The sequence below is a fragment of the Macrotis lagotis genome, chromosome 6, assembly GCF_037893015.1.
Source record: "Macrotis lagotis isolate mMagLag1 chromosome 6, bilby.v1.9.chrom.fasta, whole genome shotgun sequence".
Classification (NCBI taxonomy): domain Eukaryota; kingdom Metazoa; phylum Chordata; class Mammalia; order Peramelemorphia; family Peramelidae; genus Macrotis; species Macrotis lagotis.
The window spans coordinates 141,678,147-141,690,857 of NC_133663.1; positions in this window are offsets into that span (position 1 = coordinate 141,678,147).

Sequence of the window (12,711 nt, forward strand, 5' to 3'; positions counted from 1 at the left end):
GCTTGGGATCCCTAGAGGCTTTACTCACTGAATGCAATTTCTCTAGCTGTCCAGTAAGAGGTGCTGATTGTTTTCTCTGGAGTGTTTGTCACCTTGATTGAGACCTTCTCCCTTAGCTTGATGGGAGGGGTTGGAGCTATTGAATTCTTTTGCCTTCAAGCAATGATGGGCTTTACCCTGGGGTGAGTTCATTCCTCTCCCTATTGTCAGCTGGGCTGGCTCTTCTGCTCACACACCTGTGCCTGAGGCAGAAGTAATCTGCAATTGTTTGTTACAGGAAGAGGCCTCAGCTGTAATGGAGGTGTGAACTCAGATTTCCTCAGACCAGAGGAGCCCAGGGATGGTGTCCACATCTCTCCTGCATCAGAATTCTCCCCCAGCCCTGTAGGCAATCTCCAGAAGGACAGCACCAACACCAGTGTCTCTGCTCTCTACTTGACTCAAGCTCCCACTGTCTAGCCCCACCACTCATCCAGCAGGTCCAGCTCTCGGGCCCTCAGACTCCCCAGGACCAAGTCAAGCACTAATCTGGTTGATCTGGGGCTGATCCACCCTCTGAGCCCAGACTCATCCACTTGAATTCAACCAATGCTGCTGCAGTAGACAAATCCTGAGGTAGCTGTTCTTTCTCCTGGCTTTTCTTTCTGGGTTTTGTGGGTCAGATTTCTGAGGTTTGTTTCATATGATAGATGGGGAAAGATCAGGAGACATTAGAACTGTGCCTGTCTTCTCTCCACCATCTTAGCCAGAAGTCCGAGTAATGCAATTCTTAAAAAAGACTGCTCAGAAAATCAGTGGACTGCCAAATCCATTGCTGCTCCAGTTCAATGAAATGAATCTTTGGCCTGTGTAGGATTGTGAAAATATCTCTCACTGTCTTCTTATCTGCTTTTTCATCGCTTACCTATCGCTTACCTACTGAGGTAGGTAAAAATATAACATGGTTTTGGTGACATAGTTTGATTTGAGCATAAATTGGATTTAAGTAATGCAAATTTGTAGAATTCAAAATTGTTGGCCTCACTCTCCCTTCCAGAGTCATTGAAATCCAGTTGCAAATCAAAAGTCAAGATGACTGTTAATAGTTCAGTGAAAGATCTTAGTAACTTCACTGTCAACTAAGCCTCACACCCCTGCTTTAGCTATTTTGATGGGACACTTGAAGAAATTCCATCAGGGAAAGTCTTCAAATACTTAGGATATATAGCCTCTTAACTCATCAATAGATTTGAGAGCCTTCAGTTTCCCTCACATTGCTTTAGCCCATTAGTCAAAACTATTTGCTATAGTGTGGCCATTGCACATACTATAGCTTCTCAGTCTCATAGGAGAGATATTTGAATCAACTGGACACCAAAGGTGGAAAGCAGTCCTCACACCAGAGGTGTGTAATCTTCTCTGAATACCTCATACCCTATCCAGTGGTCAACCATCACTAAAAGCCCTCAAATAGACATAGATAAAAATCTCTCAATAGTATTGTGAAGGGTATGGTTTAGATGAGATAACCTCAACTTTGCTTTGAGATGTTATGATGTCATGATTATGAATTGAAGTTATCCTTTTAACTGAAAACAATTCAAATTTTCATTATCCTGACTACTTCATAGCATATTCAATCTTGCTTTGATTCCCATATCACTTTTACTCATTTTACACATTTCTGTAAACATTGCTCTTACCAAGCATGCCATCATCAACATCAACATATGCTTCACTATTCCATTGTAATGTCAGTTTATTTTATTTCTCTTTCCTTGGATGGAGTATTTCCCAAAATAATCCTTTGTCCCAGGGAATCATTTTTCTAAGTCTGTGTTCTATCTTGTGATCATTGCTGGGGGAAGGGAAAGGAAAAACAAGAAGGTTCTGAACCTGCAATCTTCCTCTAAGGTCTGAGCGATTTTGTAAAATACATTTAAGAAGGTGAACTAATTCTAATATCTTCACACTTCTGTGAATCATCCAAATGCTCTGAACATTGAGATTAAGTATAATTGCAAGAAGCTGCAAAATTTATTATACCAAATTAGAAGCTATAGAACACAGCAGGGAAATTCATGCAAACATATGTAAATCAGGAAATCATGGATTTAAATGAAAATAATGAATGAGATGTATCCCTTTATTGAACATTACTGAGAGTAAAACATGTTTTTCTATTCCATCTTCCATCTAAGCTTAGAAATCCGTAATTTTAAATCTTAAAACAAAGGAATTTCTCACTTTATTTTTGTTGTTATTCAATCATTTTTCAATCTTGTCTGACACTCCATGGCCCAATTTGAAATTTCTTAGTAAATATACGATTTGACATTTTCTTTTCCAAATCATTTTACAGATAAAAAAAATCTGAGATAATCAGGATTAAATAACTTTCGAAAGTCATAAAGTTATTTTCTAAGTCCAGAATTGAATTCAGGAGAATGAGTCTTCCTGTCTTCAGAATCTGACTCTACCCATTGCTCTACCTTGCTTCCTCTCACTTTATTTAGAAAAATGCTATATTTTAAGAAGGATTCATGTTCCCTAAACTCTGTCTTTCTAATTGACCTCCCATATAATAATGGGCAAGGAGTAGTCAAGTTAAGAAGAAAAAGGAGAAAAAGAAGAAGCTTAGATGAGAGAAGGGAAAAAAAAGATGGCTGGGAGTGAGTATAAAAAAAGAAAAGAGAAGCTTACATCAATATAGATCCAGTCACTTGGATCTGGGGCCATATTGGTTCAGCAGCATAGGTCAGTCAATGTGGATCCAGAGAGAAAGAAGCAACAGGAAGTCCAAGAGAAGAAGAAAAGAAGGAGGAGGAGGAAGAAGCTGAAGAAGAAGGCTGCACCATTAGATTTTTGCTTAAATGCATTTTTTGTGGTAGGTGGGACAAGAATGGCACTTGGAGAAAAATGTAGTACCTATTGTCCAATGAGTAATACCATAGAGGCAGTCTATACACTCATTGTGGAAAGGTGATATTCTACATACTACATACTACCTGCTACAGCTAAACCTTCTTCTGTCCCAAAGTGTGTGACAAAATGTCTAATGTGACTTAGGGAATGGATATTACAAATAGTCAACACAGAATGGAGAACTCCTTCCATGGTATAGAAAAGGTTCAAAAAATTACAGCATTTTCTCTCTGCTTTACTTCACTTCTATACAGTGCATTGACTGAGTGATATATAATGCCTCCTCCCTCACCCCAAGATACAAGCAAATACACTTTATTTTAAGATGACAAAATTGAGAGGGGTAGAGCAAATATGTTAAGAACAGAGATTTGCCTGTGCTCTCCAAAATATCCTACAAACAATTAAAAAAAATAAAATTAATTCTTGAGTGACAGAACCAAAGGTATTAATTACTTGCGTGAGAATGGAGTGTGGTCCAACATGTAACACACCGCAGCATGCCAGCAGCAGGCTTATAGGCTTATACATCAAGGGTTGTCAGTCTGCAGATTGTAAGGAGGACAGACAACTAGTTAAAGGAAGTTACAGGACTTTGCTGCATTAATTACAGAGATATCCAGGTTGCAAGCCCAGATCATAGCTCCATGTTGAAAAGAAGCAGTGACATACCAGAGCATGTAGCCCCCTGATAATGGGAATGGGGCTCCTAGTTCCAGGGAGTACAAGAGTGCCTGTGATTGCTCACATTGTTCTAGAAATACAAACTATAGCAATAAGAGAAAAAAATAAAAGAATTAGAAGATGCCATAAGGAAACAAAACTAATTTTGTTTGAAGATGAAATGGTATACTTGAAGAATCCTGGAAAATCAATTAAAATTAATCGAAATAACATTTAGAACAAAGTTATAGAATTTAAATAAATAAATCATCAGCATTTTTATATATTAACAGCAAATAAAAAGGACAAAATGGAAAGTGAAATTCCATTTTAAATAACTGAAAACTATTTAAAATAAGTGAGTGTCTACCTGCCAGACAAATTCAGGAACTATATGAACAAAATTACAAAAAAATTTTCACACAAATTTAATCAGATATGAAGAACTGGAAATATGTAAATTCACATGTATAGACAGGCCAATATAATAAAAATGACAAATCTTCCTGAATTAATTTATTAATTCAGTGCAGTAACAATCAAATTTCCCACAGAATATTTTATAAAGCTACAAAAAAATTTATCTGAAAGAACAAAATGTAAATAATGCAAGAGAAATTAAGTTTTAAAATGTGATGAAAAAGCCTAACCATAACAGATCTTAATCTATATCACACAATGATTATGACCAAAACAATTTGGTAGTAGCAATGAAATAATGTTGGATCAGTGGAAAAGAGTAGGTGTACCATTTATAATAGAAATTACTATAGTAATTTGGCATTTGATAATTGCAAAGATACAAGCTTTTGTGATAAGAACACACTATCTGAAGAAATTCCTGGGAAAATGGGAAAGCAGTTTGGCAATTGTAGGCCAATATTTCAAATTCTATAACTATGTAAGGTCAATATGGCTACATGATTTAGGGGATCCTGGAATAGTTTGCCTGTCCTATCTGTAGATAAAAGAAAAAAAATTGATCAAACAAGATATAAATACCATTACAGGATATTAAATGGATATTTTTGATTGAATTAATTTTAAATGTTTTGCACAAACAAAACCAAGGCAATCAAAATTAGAACAAATTTGAAAAACCAAAAAAAATAAATAAAAGTTTCTCTTGAAAAGTTTTCATGTCTCAAATGTATAGAGAACTTAGTCAAATTAATAGAAATATATCATAGGAATTGAAGGAATATGAGTATTTCACAATTGATCATTGCTCAAAGAATAAGAAAAGACAGTTTTCAGAAGAAAAAAGTTATCTATAAGCATATAGAAAAATACTTTAAATAATTATTGATTAGATTAAAGTAATTTGTGGTATAGGGTATGTTCAAGGAAGACTAGTGCACCTGATGTAATATTACCAAGCTATTTTTAGAACTGTACCTGAGTGTTCAGGGGATAGAGTTTTTATAGTGTTTTTTGGGAGTATGATATCAAGCAAGATACAGAAGCAAATACAGGAATTAGATATATTGTCCTACTACTACAAACATATGTAAACATATGGTTCAGTATAGATAGGGGAATAGACAAAGTAGGAAAGAATCAGGGTCTTTGTCTAAGCCTTACCTGTTATTCTAGGAAGTTGGAGCATGTATAGCAATCATACCCCTGTAAGCTATCTTGGCAAGGGGCTTAAGCAGGTTGAGGGTAACTGAGGAGTGTTTTTCTGAAATATGATATCAATATATATAATATATTATATATATGTGTGTGTATATATATATATATATATATATATATATATATATATATATATATATGTAATCCCTGTATAGAAGGGGTCTTTGTCACCTTTCTGGGCCCCAAGAAACTCCTCAGAAATATAACTTTGGCTAGGCACCTTTGGGTCTGAAAATAATCCAACAGGACCCAAACAACAGATATATGATAAATTTGTTTAAGATTCACAAAGCACCCTTATTAGCCTAATTATCTTTCTGTATCTGTAAAATTCCTGCTTCCACCCAGCACTGCCTCCCCTTCCCCAGATATGGCTGCAACCATAAGAGAGTAAATTTCATTCCTTCAAACCTGTGGGAAGCCTGTGAATATGTGACTCCCTCTGTCTCAGGAAACATGTTCAGATATACCACAAAGACCTTGACCCTTTCCTGCTCTGTTTAGTCCCCTATCTATACTGTAGCATATGTTTACATATGTTTGTAGTAGTATGACAAGACACTGTATCTAACTGCTCTCTTTGCTTCTGTATCCTGCTTGCTCTCAGTACTGCCCCCCAAAACACTATTAAAAACCTATCCCCTGAACACTCAGGTACTGTCTGATTTGGGTACTCTTTCCAGGCATTCCCTGGGAAATTAAACATCTTCAGATTTATCAAATTTTGGTCTCTGTATCGCTCTTTGGGTTCAGCATTTGGAGGTCCCAGAGAGAGTTTAGTGTTTTGTGTCACCGCAGGAGACCATGGGAGCCTCAAGTTTAGGGTTGAACGGATTGTCTCTCCCTTTCCTAGCAGGCTGGCCCCTGATGATGTTCCAGGGCCCCAGCACTAGGTAGACATAATCTTAGTATGGACCTCTCCTCAACTGCAATCCCCCATTCAGCCCAAGTGGAGTTCCTGTTACACCTCTGGATATAAGCTTGTTCTGCATCTGGATCTAGACATTTGATCTAGGGGAATTCCGTATCAGACATGATGTCCCGGACCCTTCTCTTGGGTGCTTCTTGCAACAGCAAGGAACACATTTGGTTGGGATTTGGGAGGGAGAAATTGTCAGATACTACGCTGTAATCTCCCCTCACGGAATTTTTTAGATGTAAGGAATTTGCCATTGGCCTGTGTTTGTTGATATATGTTGAAATTGTCAGTTTGGAAAAATCTGTTGCATTTGTGTGATCTGTGCTTGTACCTCATCTGTCTTTATGTGTTTAGATTATCTATTTACTTGTGTGTTTGGGTTCTTCTATTGATTTGTTAAATGGGGAGAAAATTTCCCCTAAAATTTCCTTGGGTTACTTCATTTAAATTTTTGCACTTTGTTATTTCAGGCACCTAGATTTTTAGGCACCTAATGTCCTCACTAGCTCTGCCCTTGAACCTGCTTTCTGCCTTTGTTACAATGAGTAATATGATCCCTCCCTCCTCACCCCTGCATTGTCTCTTGAGAACTTCCAAGATGGATTTTTTATTTCTTATTTAAAAAGGAATGGATTATGGTATTAAATTGACTGAGGCCAAACTACTCGCCCTGTTATTTCAGTATTTTGAGAAGGGCCCTCTCGATTCCTTGTTTATGTTCCCTTCTCTTCCCTGTTCTCCTTGATTCTGTGCTGCCAGAATGTTTCTCCCTATTCTCCCTCCCTCTCCCTTTCAGGAGAGAGAGAGAGAGAGACAGAGAGAGAGAGAGAGAGAGACACAGAGAGAGAGTGAGTTACTCTTCAGGAAGAATTATAAAGTAAGTGTTAAAAGGGACCTTATTTTGAAGTTAAAGAAACAGGAGACAGCGAATATTAACAAATAGGTTAAACAAAGGAATCATAGAAAGAAATGCTATTTTAATATGAAAACAGGGAAAATAAATTTCAGAAAGACAAGAGAGTCAGGTTAATGCTAAAGTATATAATGTGGCTACCAAGATATGCCCATATAGGGGAAACCAAATAATTAATCTTTTTCCAGAATGATAGGGCATCATTAGAGCTTCAGGAGTTTATCAATATAGATTCTGATAGTTATGGGACATTTAAGAATTTTAGAATAGAAGATCAACCCCCACCTGAGAGGATCCAGTACTGTTTACTCTATTTGAAGAAGGGTGGGGCAGAGAATATTCTAATTAGACTAAGGGATTTTTGAATGACTGTTTGCCTTCTCCAGGATTTTAGCAGTTATAATCAAGAAATGTTAAATATTAAAACCTTGTAATGGAAAATGTATTGTGAAAAGTGGAATCAAAGCTCTGGTTTATATAGCTGTATAAACTATGTGATTCTAGTTCAGAATACTATGAATTAAAGTCAAGAAGAGCTAATAAAAAGTAATGGTGGAACAGTATATTGAGGATAATGTGGGTTGTATAGTCTGAGTAAAAGTATACTGGAAAGAAAATCCAGACATAGAAACAACTGGGTTTTTTAAAAACTATTTGTTAAGTATGGAAATTGGTAAAAGCACCTAGAGAGAAGAACACATAAGCAGGGTTGACTTTGTACACCAATGATGGATTTTTGTAACTTTGGAAAATGGTTTACAAATCATTGTAAGACAAGAAGAAAGTATAGAACTATAAGTCTATAAGGGAAATATGTATTTACATGAGGTTTCAGTGATTTAAAAATTGCATTAAATTGCTCATTTTTGTAATGTTTGGCAGTGAATAGTTTGGAAAAGTAATAAACCTCATAAAGTGAGAAGTTTGATATGAAAGCCATTGATAGGTTAATTTTACTATGTTATTATTGATCTTATAGTGTGTTAATCTAAAGATACATGTAAATTGAATTAAGGGGTTTTGTAAAAAATGTTTGAGTTTGGATTGTGATGTTTTATGGCCCCTCCAGAGTCATGGGAGTCAGGACAGACTTGTTAGCTTTAGAATAACTAAACAAGGAGAAGGCAATATTTTACACTGATTGGAATGTAGTTCATGTATTTGAGAAAAATCTGGAGCAAGTGTGTAATGATGAACAGTAACGGTAAAGAATTAGTACAAATTAGTTTCATATCTCAAATTACAGGGAACCTCCAATTCCAAGAACATAGAATGTTCTAATATTAAGAAATGTTGATCAGTGAGGATAGAGAGCTCTTATAAGTGAGAGCATTGAGAAGTTAGAATTTCACTGATAAAGATAAGAGCTTGAGAACATTTTAGGCTTTGATAAGAAAATGATTTAAAGCTAATTTGAATACGACTTTTGGAATTTAAGAGAAGTATGAAGAAAATCTTGTTATAAGAAGGAATTTTTTAGCAACAATTGGTTTTAAAGGATTCTTTGTATTGTAAAGTTTTAGGAAGTAAAGGGAACACACATGTAAAATTGAAATTTAGTAAACTTTGCATAACAACAGTTTAAGCTATACTTTTTGAGACTTTAAAATTGCTTTGTAATAACAAGTTATGAATGAATTGAAGTTTCATCTATCACATTTGTAAAGATCTGTTATGAGAAAAAAAGCTAGAGCATACGTTGCCAATGGGTTATAGTTCTCAAGGTCTTTTTGTCCAAGAAAATTTGTGAAAGGCTTTGTTTTTCACTTTATGTTTATGAAAGGGAATATTGATGTGTGAGATAAATGTAGTTTATTTATTAACTGTTAAAAAAGGAAATTATACATATAACTGTAACACTGTTGTGAATAATAAGTGTACATTGGGCTTTTGAAATTAATTTGTAAAACTAACATTGATAGAGGATCTTATTTTCTTTGAAAATAGAAATGTATTTGGAAGAAGAGATAAAACAAGCTTACAAAGCAAAAATTCAGAAGTTTGAATGTAAAAGATAATTATAAGGTTAACTTTAAGAGAAACTGTTGTTTTATGCTGCTTTAAGAGAATGAAATGTCAGCATGTTATGTTTCATATAGGTTAAGAATCTAATGCTTACATTATATCTTAACTGCAAGATACCCTTTCCAATGATATTGAATAAATGTGAGGGGCTTTGGGGAAATGATTAGGAAATTAAAAATTATATAGCCCTAATTAGATGACTTATCGATAAGTAAGCTTGAAGGGTGTTATCAAACATGTGCTCTGCTTTTAGAAATATAAACTATTTTACTGTAATGATGTCAAAGCTGGAATTAATGATTATTAATGAGGGAAATTATCAAAACATGACCCTCTGAGTTCCCTGAAATTTTAAATGATGTGTTTGACCTTGCTCTAGATCTGTAGGTCCAGGTATAAATGTAATAATGGAAAGATTATTTTGTGAAATCTAATTCTTAATGTGTTACACTTATTACTGATTTGTTAAATTTAGAGACCTCAGCACCTGCATTTTCAAACCCCATCCCACCACCCCTGTCATCAAGTCCCATCTGTTCCCCCTTGGAAGAATCCTTCACTAGATCAAAAGGCGGGAATACAAGAGCAGGGAAGGTACTGAACTTTCCTAGATGGGAAAATCCTGTTCTGTCTCCCCTTCCCCCTCAACCAACCTACTTCCCCCTCAGAAGATTCCTTCCATGAATAAAAAGGGGAGAAGAAGGCAGCAGGAGGATGGTGGCGAATTGGCAGAATAATTCTTATCTCAAAAACAATAGAAAGAGAGATAACAAAAATGCCTGCATGAAAATGCCTGCAACAAGTTTTGAATATCTCTTGGTTTTGGTTGATACATTTTCAGAATGGGGAGAAGGTAATGATGTTTCATTATTTCATTCTTGGAAGTAGTTTAAATAATTCTGAATTAGCCCCTCTCTGATTTGACCTCCTTCTAGGAATCAGGTCAGAAATTGCCCTGCCTTTACAGCTAAAATCTCTCAAGGAATATTCCAGATACTGGGAGAACTTGGCTGCTTTTTGAATGTTTAGAATGTAACCCTATTTAATATATTCTGATGAAAGGGACCCTCAGATTAGATATATGTGTAAGGAAGGGAGCTGATTGACTGTGATTCCTCCCCATCTAGATTGTGAAGTGGATTCAATTGGAGATCTAATTAGGTAAAACAACTATTTTAGATCATGTGAATTTAATTAATTTTCTTTTTATATCAGATACCAGGATGGTCAGCAAAAGGAAATGCTTCAGGGTAAATGTCATGTTCTTGCAACCAAGGAAGCCAAGATGTCAGGTGAATAAGATGTGCAGCCAAAGGGGTGGATTCTCAGTATGGCCTGAGGTTGAACCCTTTTAACTTGATTTCCCCAGAATGACATTTGGATAATATTTCACCTGAAAGAATAAATCTGGCCTAAGACATTCCACTACCCACATGACCACTGCCTGTACATTGATATTCAATACTTGTATCTATAAGGGAATTTTCCTTTGATGTCCTGGATCTGTATGGCTACTAAGCAAAACAGAAAAAGAAGTTTTAGGTGAATTGGATCTAATAGTCAGAGATATGTTAGGTGTGTTAGGTGTGTGGCCCTGACACCTGTTAACATCTCCATGTTAAGATAGGAATTAAGTTTCTTTAATTTTTAGATGGGATATTTATGTAAGAAGAAGAATGGGAAATTCTTAGGATAATTACAGTTTTAAGGCCTAGCTTAAGAAAAGGAATGTGAGTCAAATAAGTATATCAAGGAAGGAAAATCAATGGTATATTTGGGTATATTGAAAAATGGTATATTTGGGTATATTGAAAAATGTCATTTTGGTTAAGGATATTCTAGCCATTATTTTAATAAGAGCAAAGGCTAAGATTGTTTTATTTTTAAAGCATATGCTGAGGCTCTGAACTAAGATGATTTTTGAATGTATGTTGCAAACTTAAGTCAGTATGATAATTCTCATTGGGAGTTTGGTCATATAGTGAAATATTTATGAAGGTTTATTGCGTCAAAGTGAAGTACGTGCATCGATACATCAATAAGGCAAAATATAAATTGTAATAAGCTCCAAAATCTCATTATCTTGTGATGAAAGCCTGTCTTTTGATCTGAGTAAAATGTCAAGCAATAGCTTCTTTACCAGAAGACAAAGTCTCAAGTAGTCACCTGAGCTGAAGAGAACTTTTTGGAGCCAATTCAGAAGATGCAGAAGGACCAGTTCATCTTTACCATTTTTCACCTATGTATACATTGTATAGTCAAGGGATCTGTTTTTGTAACCTCCCCTTGATTCTGTAAGTGTGACACCCCTACTTATGTCCTTCCTCTTATGAAAAGGAGGAGAGGCAGGGTGCAGTTGCTCTCCATTGAAAGAAAAGGAGGGAGACAACTGGGGGGTATGTTTATACCCTATCTAAGGAGAGTCTTATCTCTGATTTTGCTGGCCTGTACAACTTAAAGAGACAGGTGGATTGTGATGTAAGGATGATACCTGGATGCTTTGTAAAGATGCTTGTAGTTCATGCTTACCCAGGTTATGAAGATGATAGCTCAAGGGTTTGAGTTATTTGGAAAAAAAGTGGGGAATGAAGTACAGTATCAATATTTGTATAATCCCTGTATAGAAGGGGTCTTTAACACCTTTTTAGACCCCAAGAAACTCATCAGAAATATAACTTTGGCTAAGTGACTTTGGGTCTGAAAATAATCTGACAAGACCCAAATGCTTTACTCTTGGGGTTACAGATATACCATAAATTTGTCTAAGATTCACAAAGCACCCTTATTAGTTTAATTATCTTTCTGTATCTGTAAAATTCCTACTTCCTTCCAGGACTGCCTCCCCTTCCCCAGATGCAGCTGGAACCATAAGAGAGTAAATTTCACTCCCTCAAACCTGTGGGAAGCCAGTGAATCTGTGACTCCCTCTGTCTCAAGAAACATGTTCAGACATAACACAAAGACCCTGACCCTTTCCCACTCTGTCTAGTCCCATATCTATACTGAACCATATGTTTACATATGTTTGTAGTAGTATGACAAGATAATATATCAAACTGCTCTTTTCTTCTGTATCCTGTTTGCTCTCAGTACCCCCCCCAAAAAAAAACACTATAAAAACCCTATCCCTTGAACACTCAGATACTGTCTGATTTGGGTACTCTTCATACCCAGGCAGAAATTAAAAATCTCCAAACTTATCAAACTCTTTGGGTTTAGCATTTCTAACCTATTGATGAATTAAGGGGGTGTCTACCTAAAACATGTAAAGACTTTCTCTGATGGAATGGGTGCATAAGAACAATTCCTTAGTGGTCATGAAGGTGCCTGAAGCAGGTGATTAGAGCGATTAGGGAGATTAGACATTAAAGATGCCAAGGTCATCCTAACTTCCTGCAATTCTACCTCACTTAAATCCAATTTATACATGAATCAAAAGACATCACCCTTGCCAATTTATCATTCCTATCTCAAAATCCTGTGTCAACAGGCAAATGACAATGTGAGTATACTGGCAGTGGTAATCACAATCCTACACCCAGGTGGCCTAGTTCATAAGATCTCCTCACTGAAAGTAGCAGTGAGATTTGGTATTTCTTAGGTATCAGAACAGTCTTTTAAGGCTTCCACTGCTTACCTCCTGCTGTGA